Consider the following 13,590-nt stretch of genomic DNA (forward strand, 5'->3'; position numbering starts at 1 on the left):
CCCAGGCACGATTCTGCCCTCCTGCAGCTGGGCTGAGCTCAAGCAGGGGAAGGTAGAACAATAGATTTCCTGTCACAGGGAGGTGTGGCCACCTCCCAGACAGGACTTAATGTATTTAGCTGTCATAGGGGCACTTTCCAGCGCCACCAGACTGCTTTCGAAGGGCACATTTGGTGCCCTCCTTGCATACTCTAGTTAGAACCAATTCTGGGAGCCCTTGGCTCCTGCTCTGGCACAAAACTGGACAAAGGACATGGAAATATCCTCCCCGCTGTCTAGCCCCTCCTCTGGGAAGGACCCCTGAGTCGTCCTAACCATTTTCTTAGGATATAAAAGGGCTTACCTGTGGGTGGGTCCTCAGATTTATTGTGGGACAAGACTGGAGACTGAAACCAAGTCACTCTTCGATCGTCTGGACACTTGGACTTTGCTGGACTTCACCTGGAACCGAGACTGCATCAAGGAAGACTCCTGCTGCTTCTGGTCTTGCTGTTCTGCAAGTTTTCTTCATCATCTATGTCTGTGCTTCATCCAGGATCTTCACCAGACCTGTGGGCATTCAAGGACACCCGAAGGAATTTCCCTTGGAGAGAAGGAGTCGCTCCCCTGCAGGCACCGAAGCAAAGCTGACCGGTCTGCTGCTCCTGACCTCCCACAGACTTCTTCAAAAGGCTGAGCAACACAGGTTGTGGTTCTGCAACTCCCTCGAGGCCTGACCTGTTCTCTCTGCAATTTTGATATCAGTATCCCTCATCGGAACAGCGGGGACTGAACGCCTGTGCACCACATTGACTTGCCGTTGTCAAGGCTTGTTGACTCTGCCCCTAGAGATCTTCAGGCTACACGAAGCTCCAGCCTCCAGCATCTCTTCCTGCCAAGATTTTCATGCTCACCGCATCCTCCGCACCGTTGGCCTTCATCTTTGGTGAGCTGCTCAAGGTCCTCTTGCGATTCCTGTGCCTTTGGCCTGTGGGTCCTCCTGAGGGTCTTCTCTTCCTTCAGTGGGCTCCCCTGCTTGCTCGAGGCCTACTCTGATGCTCCTGCACGTGGTAAGTCTCTTGGATCTTGCTGGTCCCAACGTTGCTCCTTCATCGTTTTCCACATTGTTGCTGCTGCCAAGGCTTGTTGGTGCTCCTGCCGGACACCGACACCCTGGTTCTGGACTTCTGACTTGGGACAGCTCACAAACGGCTCCTGGTCTTCCTCAGTGTCGCCTGGTCCTCACAGCTGCAGTGACAATGCCACCATCATCACTCCTGCATCTTTGGTCATTGGCGATTATTGCTCTTCCGTGCTTCCTAGTCAACTTCGAGTGGCATATACTCTGTACCCTCTGCTTGCAGGTTCTTCTCTTCAAGAATCCACCCTTGGATTCCACATGACTCTTGCACAGCCTTCTCCAGCGGAATCTTTACTGAAGTCCACCACTGTGGTCTACAGAGATTTCGACCTCTCCAACCTGTTGTCTTCCACGGGGTTTCTTCAGAGTCCACTGGAAAGGGTCCTTCTTCTTCAAAACTACAACCGCGACTTTCCTATTGACTTCTATTAAGTATGCGGCTGTGTTCCCACTCTGCACACAGCCTCCTTGGGGTTCCTGGGTACTTACCTTAGGTGGCTCCTTGTGACCCCAGCTCTTCCGTGTCTCCAGGTCCAAGTCCCGACTTTGGTTGCAGTTCGTATTCCACTCTCTTAGTATATGGTTTGGTTTCCCCCTGGAGACCACTGTGTATTGTGCTTACTTACCTGTTTACAGTCGAAGTATTTTGTGTTGATATCCCTGGGTAGGAGATATACCAATGTGTTAGTGAGTGTTGTATAATAAATAGACATATCTTTATACATACAATGTGCGGTTCTTCTTCATTTAACCTACACTATATGATTAGATCTGGTAAAACAAGCTGTTTAACAATCCTTCTGGACTAAGCCTGAAGGCTGCTATCTACAGCTGCCACTTAGAGCGCTTTCTATGGTTGTCTATGACCACTTAAATCACCATAAATGTTTTCTGGATTAATGCACGGTGCTTCACTTAAATAAGTGTGCACCATATACTAAGCCAGCCTCCTACAGTTAGACATTGCTATAAACACATTTTGACAATTAGTTTTCCAGTAGTAGTAATATACACAAATACCCTGTGTTCAGGCCCACTCACGAAGCATAAGCTGACAGGTCACTCGAATTGAGGGCTAGAGCTTCCATAGCCAGCCAATTGGTTGATACCTTAACAAGATAAAAAACAATAATAACAACGATGCATGTGTTGATTCCACCCCACCACTTCAACCAATGTTAATCCTCTGCTATATCCACTATCTGATCAGGTCACACGCTGCCCTGCCCTGACATTTGTCTTGCCTCTCTCTCTGGATGGTATTAGTACTAGTCCTAATTTACCTGTTCTCTATTGTTTTACCTAAGATTCATTGAAATTTGTTCCACTTCCAGGTAGATCTCTAATAGTGGGTATAAGCTATTTGCCTGGAAATCTGCCTGAATCTATTGATGTCTTACTTAAACTTTAATATTTAAGAGACACTAAGGATTTCTTTAACAGGATCTATGATATTTCATGGGAAGATAACTAAGGGAAACAATGGCTCTGAAATCACTCTATACCTGCATTGTGTCAGGAATGCCCCGCAGACTTACCTGGGAACGTGAAGAGTCAGCGGGAAGCAGGGCCACGGCTGACACGCTGAGCCGCATCCACAGCATTCTGATGCAAACCTTGGACTGCGTTCTCATGAGAGACCAGCTCTTGCGAGAACGACAGCCGCTTAGACGCAGCAGATTGAAAAAGCTGTGTCCATCCGAGACTAAATACCTGTTATTTGCTTACCTGTTTTTCTTGATTTAGGATTCTCTTGCCAGTTTTGCTGATTTTGCAAACCCGCCATACCTGATTCTGAAGAAATCTGCTGACTTTGCGATCGCCTACCACTGCAGTTTTGTTCCAGGGGTCCTACACTGGAAACTGTAAACTTCAAAACCAGTAAGAAAGAATCAAAAATAACGTGCCAACAGACATCTGTACGGATATAAATGGTAATAGATGCATGCTCTATGAAGTGGCTTCTCTACGTACAGAGCAAGTCTACTTGGACGTCTCCTAGGGTCTCTGCATCTCACCACCCAAAACTCCTAAAAACTTAAAAAGACAAAAGATAAGTTAAACCGTGAGAAGCAATAATAAGCTATTATGAAAAACAGTTTTTATAGAAAACTGTCTGACAAAGAGTTATGTGTTGGATTTCTTGGCACTTGGCCACCAGAAGTCTGTGCGCTTCCCACATTTGTTGAAATATTTATTGAAAGTTAATCCTTTGAAAGGTTTCAAAGGATTGCGATTAATTCCTGAATTAAAAAGAACAGTACAGTTGTGAGTTGGAAGTCATGTAATACAGGGGGAATAAGGTTCAGCAGTGTTGGGTTTGAATCCTTTAGGTCCTCAAGAAGTACCTAAGCCTTGAAGCTAAGAATTACCTCAGTGGTGGGAAAGAGGGAATAATTAGGTGATGTTTGGGTAACTGCTTATCAGGAAAGTAGAAACTAAGTAATGCATCCTAGCTTGAAATAGTTTGTAACCAATGTCTTACATTCCAGTAGGACACACACAAACACTTCCAGACCACTACAGAGGACAACCAGACAGAAGATACAAAACGGATGTCTATGCAGAGAAGTGACCAGGCTGACTGAAGAATGTGTCACTCTCTCTCTCGCTTTCTCACAATCTTATCCCCCCTTTCGTCTGGGGACTAGCCTGGTTTGAAGTGCATAACTGCATTTAGATGGTGACAGTCTCTTGGAGGAGCTATAAACCATCTTCTTTGACCTCACCTAGCTGCTACATGACCGCACATCTCATCAGGTCAGTGCTCAGTTGTACAACAAACGAATTAGTATCCCTCTGCCTAATGAGGAAAAGTGTGGCGATGTGTGTGCACCATGACTAAACACCACTTCAGTGAGAAGTAGAGAAATTTAAAAATAATCTTTTTTTTTTATATAACCCTCACCCACTCCAGTAGTGGCATGTTTAATCATCAGATTCACCATGACTCCTAAAGGTCAGGGTGGACTCAACCGTGTCCCAGAGAGCTCTTTGAATATTAATAGTCAGGGCGCTACACTTATATAATAATCCCTCATCTACTCCCAACGTATCCCTTTATTTGTGGGGTGGATGGGGAATGAGTAAAAATAAACTATAAAAGGGATATGATGGTCCTGTGACCTTATAGTGGCAACATGTTTCTGCCCTACACTTATGGCTGTATGATGTCTAGGGCATTCATCAGGACAGGTTCGTTTTACTAATACTTCCCTGGTGACGTCTCTATTCTCTTTGCACAATAAAGGAGTTTTTTAGGCATGCATATATATATATATATATATTCTTCACCAAACGCCCGAAAGCATTGAGGACACACTCAACTGTAAACCACCATACGGTTTATTCCTGCAACAACCCACTACAGCACTCCAGAAGTTACTTTCTTTACTTGCCTGACGCATTTCGAGGCCAACGCCTCTTACTCATAGGCTGCTTCAGTCACAGATGAATCATGGAGGAATCTTTTTTATCTATTTTCGGCATGCCGACCCCCAATGGTGGTTTACTGTCGAGTGCGTCCTCAACGCTTTCGGGCAGTTGGTGAAGAAAAAAAAAATATATATATATTCACTGAAAAAAACAGAGGTTTCACACATGTTATAGTTAGCTGGACATCTCACTCGTACAAAATCATTGAAAATTCCCCGTTATAGTTAGTTCAGCTAACTATAACTCGCGCGCCCGCAATCCACTGATGATGACGTCACATATTACATCACTCATGACATGGTCAGTGACATCACTCATGACATCACTGATGACATCTCAAATGACATCACTGATGACATCACTGATGACGTCATCCATGTGATAAATTACCACATCTTCTCCCACCCTAATATAACCTTTGATATACCGACTCAAAAATTAAGAGTTCCATTCTCAAAACCATACATACTGCAATACCAATAACTGCATACCCACTTATTAACTTTCAGGTCTTCATACACCTCCACACACTCACCTGTACAGTCACTCATACTTACAGTCACTCCATACAAAACTATCATATGCATTTATACACCTATATAGACACTCACACACTACCAATCATCCATAGAGGTACTCTCACACCTACTCAGTTATGCAAATAATCACACTCCCATTTACTCACCTATGCGGTTATACACACTCAAGTTCACTTACTCATAAAAATAGTATCACATTCTTACGCTCTTATACAATCATTGATACAAGCACACACCCATCCATACAGTCACTCTCACAATCACACACTCTCACATCTACCCACTTATATACTCTTACACGCATATATACTGCCTTTCACATATGTAGTTAGTCACAAATGTACCACTGAGATATACATTCAATCCGTAACACACCCATACATACACTCACTCAACCATACAGTCCATCACAGATGCACTCTTAAAACCATGCACCCATAGAATCACCCACTCACACATCTATGCATAGAGTCACACACACCCTACCCACACAAACACTCAGGAACCCATACAGATACTGAGACAAGCAATCAATAACTCATATAGACACTTATATAGGTATTCACAAAACCATGACGCCACTTATACACCAACACACAGACACATACAAACATTTACACAGTTTAGTCACTAGTCTGCAGTAAGATACATTTAATGACTCACTTATAGAGTCAGTTACGCACCACAGAAAATCATCCATTTACACACTTGTACACCCACTCATTCACATGTCACTGACCATGTCATGAGTGATGTAATATGTGACGTCATCAGCAGTGGATTGCGGGCGCGCGAGTTATAGTTAGCTGAACTAACTATAACGGGGAAATTTCAATGGTTTTGTACGAGTGAAATGTCCAGCTAACTATAACATGTGTGAAACCTCTGGTTTTTTCAGTGAATATATATATATATATATATATACATATATATATATATGAATAAATATATATATTATCTACTGGCGGTCGCCAGTAGATAGTTATAGTTCGGACCGTGTTTCCATAGGAAATCCGCAACATTCTATTTGGAATAACTTTGGCGCCGGTTGACGAATCCTCGCGAAATTTTCAAAATAGGTGGGGCGCTCCGCTCCGCTCCTACCCTGAAAGTCTCGGGGGGATTCGTCAAGCGGGGGCTGAGAAAAAAGGGGGGTCCCAAAATGCGTTTTCCCCATGCAATTTTCCATAGGGACTTTTAGTCCAAGGTACAGCCCGAACGGCTGAACAGAATTACTTGAAATTTGGCAGAGAGGTAGTCCTCAGCTCAGGGAAGTGCCTTTTGCAGGTCTGGTGTCAATCTGTTCAGTAGTTCTTGAGAAAATCAAAAGTAAAATCATATATATATGTGGGCGGAGCCTAACCACACATCTCATCCTGAGATCTGATTGGCTGTCAGCACTTCATCCAAGAAGTGTTGGCATCCATCTTGGGACCAATATACATGATAGCACCTCATTAAAAAGCATTGCAGTTAATAGAAGGTTTTTAGACTTTAGTTACATTATAAATCATTTGTTGATGGTACCATACTCATTTTAGGAATTGTGGCATGTTCTAAGGTGATTTCACCATGTGAAAAAGCCTTCTGCTGGGATATCATGATTGAGAGAAAAATATTTTCTCATGCTTTTCCCACAGAGGTTTGGAAGGTGATCTATAAGCTAAACTGAGAGCTTATTTTCTGTAAATTCACATTATCTTTCTCAGTCATGTGAGAATGAAGTCTGACATTCTCAGTAAAACATGTACATCCAACAAGGGCAGAGACTGTCAGTTGATTCCTTTGTGTTCTACTGCAGCTTCCCAGAGTGTTCCAAAGAACAACTAGAGCGCTAACAGTCCTACTTATGATAAACGTATGGCACACCTGAAGCCATCTTGCTTGGATTAAAGTGGTAACTCTTAAAACATTTAATTTAAAAAGGAACAAAATGAGGGGGTTCATTTTTCCATAACAAGTATGATTAGTGCTGCAGAAAGAAAAACTAGGCACATTTTGACTTCTGAAATCCTCTTTTATTTCATTAAAAAATCCTGACATGCAGACTGAAACATGCACTTTCAATACCAGCAGCAGTTTTCCCTGGTGAGCAGTAGGTTTACTACAGTGATCTAATAAGCAAAAAGAGTGCTAACATTCTGAATTTATGGCAAATGTGTGACACATCTGAATGCCTTCTTGATGGAATCAAAGTAAAAAACTGAAAGCATTTCCTACTGAGGAGACTGCAGTAAATGAGGAAATTAGGAAACTTCATAACAAATAAGTCTCCCAAGATGGCCACCAGAGACAAAAGAGCCCAAATGTAGCCCAAATATCACCCAGATGTAGCCCAAGTATAGCCCAATGACAGAATGTCCCAGAGTGTTCTTAAAAACAACTAGAGCGCTTACTGTCTTCATTATGACAAAAGTATGGCACACCTGAAGCCATCTTGATTGGAATAAACTGGTAACACTTAAAACATTTAATTTAAAAAGGAACACAATGAGGGGGTTCATTTTGCTTTAGAAATTATGATTAATGCTGCAGAAAAAAAATGAGGGCACATTTTGAGTGACTTCTCAAATCCTCTTCTCTTTCATTAAACAATTCTGACATGCAGACTGAAACATGCACTTTTAATACCAGGAGCAGACTTCCATGGTGAACAGTAGTTTTACTACAGTGATCTAATGAGCAGCTAGAGTGCTAACTTTCAGAATTTATTGCAAATGTGTGACATATCTGAATACCTTCATGATGGAATCAAAGTAAAAAACTGAAAGCATTTCCTACTGAGGAGACTGCAGTACATGAGAAAATTAGGAAACTTCATAACAAATAAATCTCCCAAGATGGCCACCGGAGACAAAAGAGCCCAAATGTAGCCCAAAATCACCCAGATGTAGCCCAAATATAGCCCAATGACAGAAGTGTGCAAAACACTTATTATTTTGTGTTTTTGCAGTGTTATATAGTGCAGACTTGTCAGGTATTGGAGTGCTTTACATGAGCATTGGTTACATCACACAAGAACAAATTCATTTTGGTTGTAGACATGGGGAGACTAAGTGATTTGACCAGAATCACAGAATGTCGAGCTGAAGCAGAAACTCCAACCTGGTTCCCCAGTTGCAAAGTCTGCAGTTCTGGAAGTAACCCCACATCCTCTCCCCTAAGTGCAACATTTAATCAAGTGGTCAACTGGATAAAAAAACATAAAGATAACAAATAATTTAAAAGTGCTTTGTCGCTATTTGAAAACTCAAAAAATATGTCCTTATTTTAGTCTTTTAGAGCACTAACCATAATTTTGATGCCAATAAGACCCTCTCATATATGTAATTTCTAAAGGAAATGCTCTAGGTATTACAGTTTTGATTACATCAAGATGACGTCAGGCGTTCCACACTTTTGTAATAAATATAGAATGTTAGCAATCTAGTTGTTCATTAGGATACTATTGAGAGGCAGAGGCCAGGGGCACAGACTCTGAAAATTGAAGCAGGTAGGAGGGTGCAAAGGCAACAATTTACCCACACCGAGCAGGCAGGAAGGGCCGTGGCAGCACAACAGACTATGGAGGGCAGTGGAAAGGGGGGCAGGAGCAACAAACCAACAATACAGGACTTGCAAGAGAGGCTGTGGCAATGTAATAGAGCATTGTGGGCAGAAGGAAGAGGCAATGGTACTACAACCATACATGCCAACAGACCCGATTCAGCCAGGAAACGTCCAATGTTTTTAAGCTCAAATGGGCTTTATTTGATTTGTCTCCTGTCTACAATCTCCTCTGTTTCAATGTAACTCAAAGGGGAAAATCAATACCCCAGTTTTTTTTCAAAATCTCCCTCTTACCAAGTTCAAAATGTTCGCAAGTATGGTACATTGGATCATGGAAGGAAATGGGGTAGGGACATGGACTTGGATAACAGAGGACTGGAGGGACATGGAGAGGTGCACCAAACTGACCCTGCAGGGCAGGCATCAGGGTTTGCAGCAGCACAATACACCACACAGGGCATGCGGGACGGAAGTGCAGCACAACAATCCATAGAAAGCAAGAGGGAGGGGACAGGACCATGCACATGGACAACAGAGAACAGAGGGGCAAGAGGCAATGGTAGCTAGCTGACCATAATGGACAGACAGGAGAGAAAGCTGCAGCATAACAGACCATAAAGGGCAGGAGGTTCGGATCAGGGGCATTACAATGGAACAGACAAGCCAGGAGGGAGGGAGTAGGGGTCTGCACATGTAAACAGAGGGCTGGGGGCAAGGGGGCAGGGCAGGAGCAGCAAGATAGCCATGGAGGTCAGGCAGGATGGGCACTAGAAGCAAGACACACCATGAAGAGCAACAGTGAGACTGTGATGGCATACACACAGACCATGGAGGGAAGGTGGGAGGGGGTCAGGGGCAGCTAACTGACCACACAGGGAAGGTGGGAGGGGCCATGGCAGCACAGAAGACCGTGCATGGCAAGTGGGAGGGTTAGTGGCAGCACAATGGCTATGATGGGCAAGAAGGAGGGTGCAGGGGCATGCACAAAGGACGATGGAGGATAGAAGGGAGGGTCAGGACCTGTGCACAGACAAAGTTCAGGGGAAGGGGCCTCACAACAGACCGCACGGGGCAGGCAGGAGGAGCAGTAGCAGCACAACAGACCAGGGAGGGCAGAAGGGTGTGGCAGTACAATGGACCATGTAGGACAGGAGGAAGAGGATTGGGGCATGGCATGTGGACAGGCAGGGTGGAGGTGGCAGGGACAGGTTACAGTCATCTGACAATGCTAGGCAGGTGGGAGGGGAGTGGCAGCTCAACAGAACACTCAGAGTAGATAGGAGTGGCAGGTCCATGGAACATGGTGGGCAAAAACGATGGAGCAGGGGCATGCACAAAGACATCGGAGGGCAGGGGGAAGGAGAATAGGGGCAGCAAGCTAAGGACAGAGTTTAAGCAGGAGGTCAATGATGGGGCATAGAATTGGGCAATGGAGGGCAGGAGGAGGGGACTGGTACATCATACTAAATTGAGGGCAGTGGCAGCACATCAGACCATGCATGGCAGGAGGGAGGAGGCTAGTCCATGGATTCACACAACAGAGGATAGGGAGGAGGGGGATGGGGCAGCAAGCTAACTGTTCAGAGAAGGCGGGTATTAGGAACTTTATTGTTTTTAAAACGTGTGTCTGTGCGAACTACTTAAAATATGAACAAGTATGCAGCATAATCTTACTTTTATTCAGGAAGAAGAGGACGTATGTGACTGTGACTCCGGGCTCACTTGGCAGAAACACCCCCTGACCCTCCACCCCCTATCGCAAAATGTAATGCCCGTGAAAAGGGTAGGTGAACACAGTGTTATATAGAACATAGTCCTGAGAGCACGATTGAAAATGAAAACTAGATATAGTGTATGGTATAAACTATGCACCAAAAAGTGTGATATAAGATGAATCGGGTGTGAAATATAATATGCAATACATTGTGCGCAATGACAGATTCATTGGAGAGCGCGAGATAGCACAGGCACTAGCGCATGCTATGCGATGTGCGCCTTGGAGTGTAATATGCACAGGGCAGTGTTGTGTAACCTAACTAGTCTCTAAAGTTGTAATATAAAATATGTGCTGGGGAGTGTAACGTTGCATATGCACTGTGACAAAGATATGGATCCCAGATTGTAATATGTATGGCATAGCACTGTGCGTTATAACATAGGCATCGAGGAAGGCACGTTAGATGGGGCAATATAACCCGTGCGAAGGCAAGTGTGGCATGACATATTCACGGGGTGGTGTTACAGTGCACATGGGCTAGAGAGTGTCATAGCATATGCACTAGCTGGTGGAATACAACACAGAGGTGTGTGGCACTCGGCAGGCAATGGTGGGTGTAACACAGCATTGGGCTCTGCCAGGAGCGCGCTGTGACTCTCAAGTGATGTTCGTCCCCTTTCCAGAGAGTAAAATAAAAAGTATGACACATCCGGCAGTGGATGTGTGTTTTATTAACCGTGAGGGGGGTTTCTTACATAGTTTTGGTCGAATTTTTGTCGAATCCCCTTTGAATGGCTTGGTGTGCATGTGTATTAAATGTGCCCGTCAATAGCTACCCATGTTTGTATAAATAAACAACAAGGGTGTCTACCGGGATTAGGCACGGTAGGGCATCAGACATGTCAGAGCTTTACTAGTGGTGTAAATACATTCCACGTGGATTCATTGTATGCATAGTCGCCTTTTAATGAATATCACTCAAATGGTGATAGGTACGTACGGTTTGTCCAGCATGTCCTAGGTGTGTCTATAAATATATATTTTTTAAAAATAATAAAAAACAGTGGCCGTCCCTGGGGATTGGGGTCAAAAAAATATAATTAGGAGACAGGCTCTGGGGGATGGGGTCATCAGGGCCAATACATTAGAATGAGAAGGGGAACCACACAGCCCCCCTTCTTAAAAAATTAAAATAAATAAAAGACTGGCATTGTGCCGGAGGCCACGCCCCCTCCTTGCAGCACTCTGCAAACGCGTCCCCTGGCGAGTTGTAAGTTGGGGAATTAATTCCTCTTCAATACTGAGGGTCCCTGAGGGCCAACTAGCCCAACAGGCATCTCCAGTATGCGCCAGGGAGCTGCGCTGCAGACAGGTGTTCTGAGGCCAAGCCCCTTTTTACACCTCTCTGCAACGCAGCTCTGTGGCACTAGTGGTCTAGTTTGACCCTAGGGACCCTTAGGATTCAAGGGGACTTAATCTCTCAACTTAGAACAGCCACAGGGCGCGTTTACACAGTGGTGAAGGGAGGGGACCGGGCCTGAGGTGAAGTGTGCAAACACGCACTATGGCACGTTTTAAATTGGGGATATAATTTCCCTTCAATACTGAGGGCCCCTGGGGGCTAACTAGCCCACCAAGTGCTTCCAGTAAGCGCCACTGAGCTGCATTGCAGAGAGGTGGTCCAGGCTGTGCCACTTTTTACACCTCTCTGCAACGCAGCTCTGTGGCACTTACTGGAGGTACCTAGTGGGCTAGTTGGACCCTAGGGACCCTCAGTATTCAAATGAACTTAATCTCCCAACTAAAAACGGACACAGGGCGTGTTTACACAGTGGTGAAGGGAGGAGACGGGGCCTGAGTTAACATGTGCAAATACGCCCTGTGGCCTGTTTTGAGAGGTAGTTTTAATCCCCCTGCCCTATTAAATACTAGGGGCTTACAGAGGAGGTCATGCTAATCACAGGGGGACCCCAACGCATAATGTTCCCTAGTGTATGTAGGTGTTTTCACTGTATTCTAAGTGTCTTTTAACATAGCACTGGCTCTAGGACTGGTTAGTCAGACTCAGTTACCACCAGTATCCGTCTGAAAAAGTTGAGGGTACAGGATGATTTTGCAACAAGGATTCTTTCTGCTCTTCTTTTTGTTCTTTCTGCACGTTATCCTTCTTCCTGCACTTTTCTTCGTCTTTGAGGACTTCTGTTGCTTCTTTCTGCACTTCTTTTTTTTCTTTCTGTGCATTTTTTCTTCTTTCTTCACATGTCCTATCTCTGTAGGCATAGTTAGAAATTAGCATTTAAAAAACCTTTGAAATTCACAGAAAAAAACATAGGTTTCAGGCACGTTATAGTTAGGAATTAGCATTTAGAAAACCTCAGAAATTCACTGAAAAAACCATAGGTTTCAGGGGTGTTATAGTTAGCTGGACTTTTCACTTGTACAAAACCATTGAAATTCCCCCGTTATAGTTAGTTCAGCTAACTATAACTCGCGTGCCCGCAATGCACTGCAGATGACGTCACATATTACATCACTCATGACATGGTCAGTGACATCACTCATGACATCACTGATGACATCTCAAATGACATCACTGATGACATCACTGATGACACCATCCTTGTGATAGAGTGGCAGACCTCCTCTCACCCTCATATAAACTTTGATACACATATTCAAAAATAGAGACTAAAATTTTCAAAACAGTGGACATACCAATATTTTATTTATTTATTTATTTAAAGATTTGTAGAGCGCCTGGTGACCCGGAGGCATCCCCGCGCTGTAAACCTGTAAGGTTGGCTAAGAGGGGAGAGGGGGAAAAAAACCTTTTTATTTGGGGAAAAGCAGAGTTTTGAGCTGCTTGCGAAAGCGCAGGTAGCAGGGTTCCAAACGCAAACTACGGGGGAGCAAGTTCCAGCGGGTGGCTGCCTTTACTGAGAAGCGACAACCTCCGGTACGTGCCCTCCTAAACTTGGGGATATTCGCCAGTCGCTCATTGTCCGAGCGCAGAGATCTCGAGGCTTTGTACGGGGTAACCATGTCTCCCAGGATCGAGGGGCCTTGTCCAGTGAGGAGCTTGTGGGCGATGCACATAGCCTTGAACTCGATCCTCTCTCGCACTGGCAGCCAGTGGAGTGCCTTAAGTGCCGGTCTGGCGGAGGATCTGGAGGGAAGGCCCATCAGCATCCGAGCAGCTGCATTTTGGGTTCGTTGCAGCTTGCCCAGAG

This window comes from Triturus cristatus, chromosome 6, assembly GCF_964204655.1.
Source record: "Triturus cristatus chromosome 6, aTriCri1.1, whole genome shotgun sequence".
Lineage (NCBI taxonomy): Eukaryota > Metazoa > Chordata > Amphibia > Caudata > Salamandridae > Triturus > Triturus cristatus.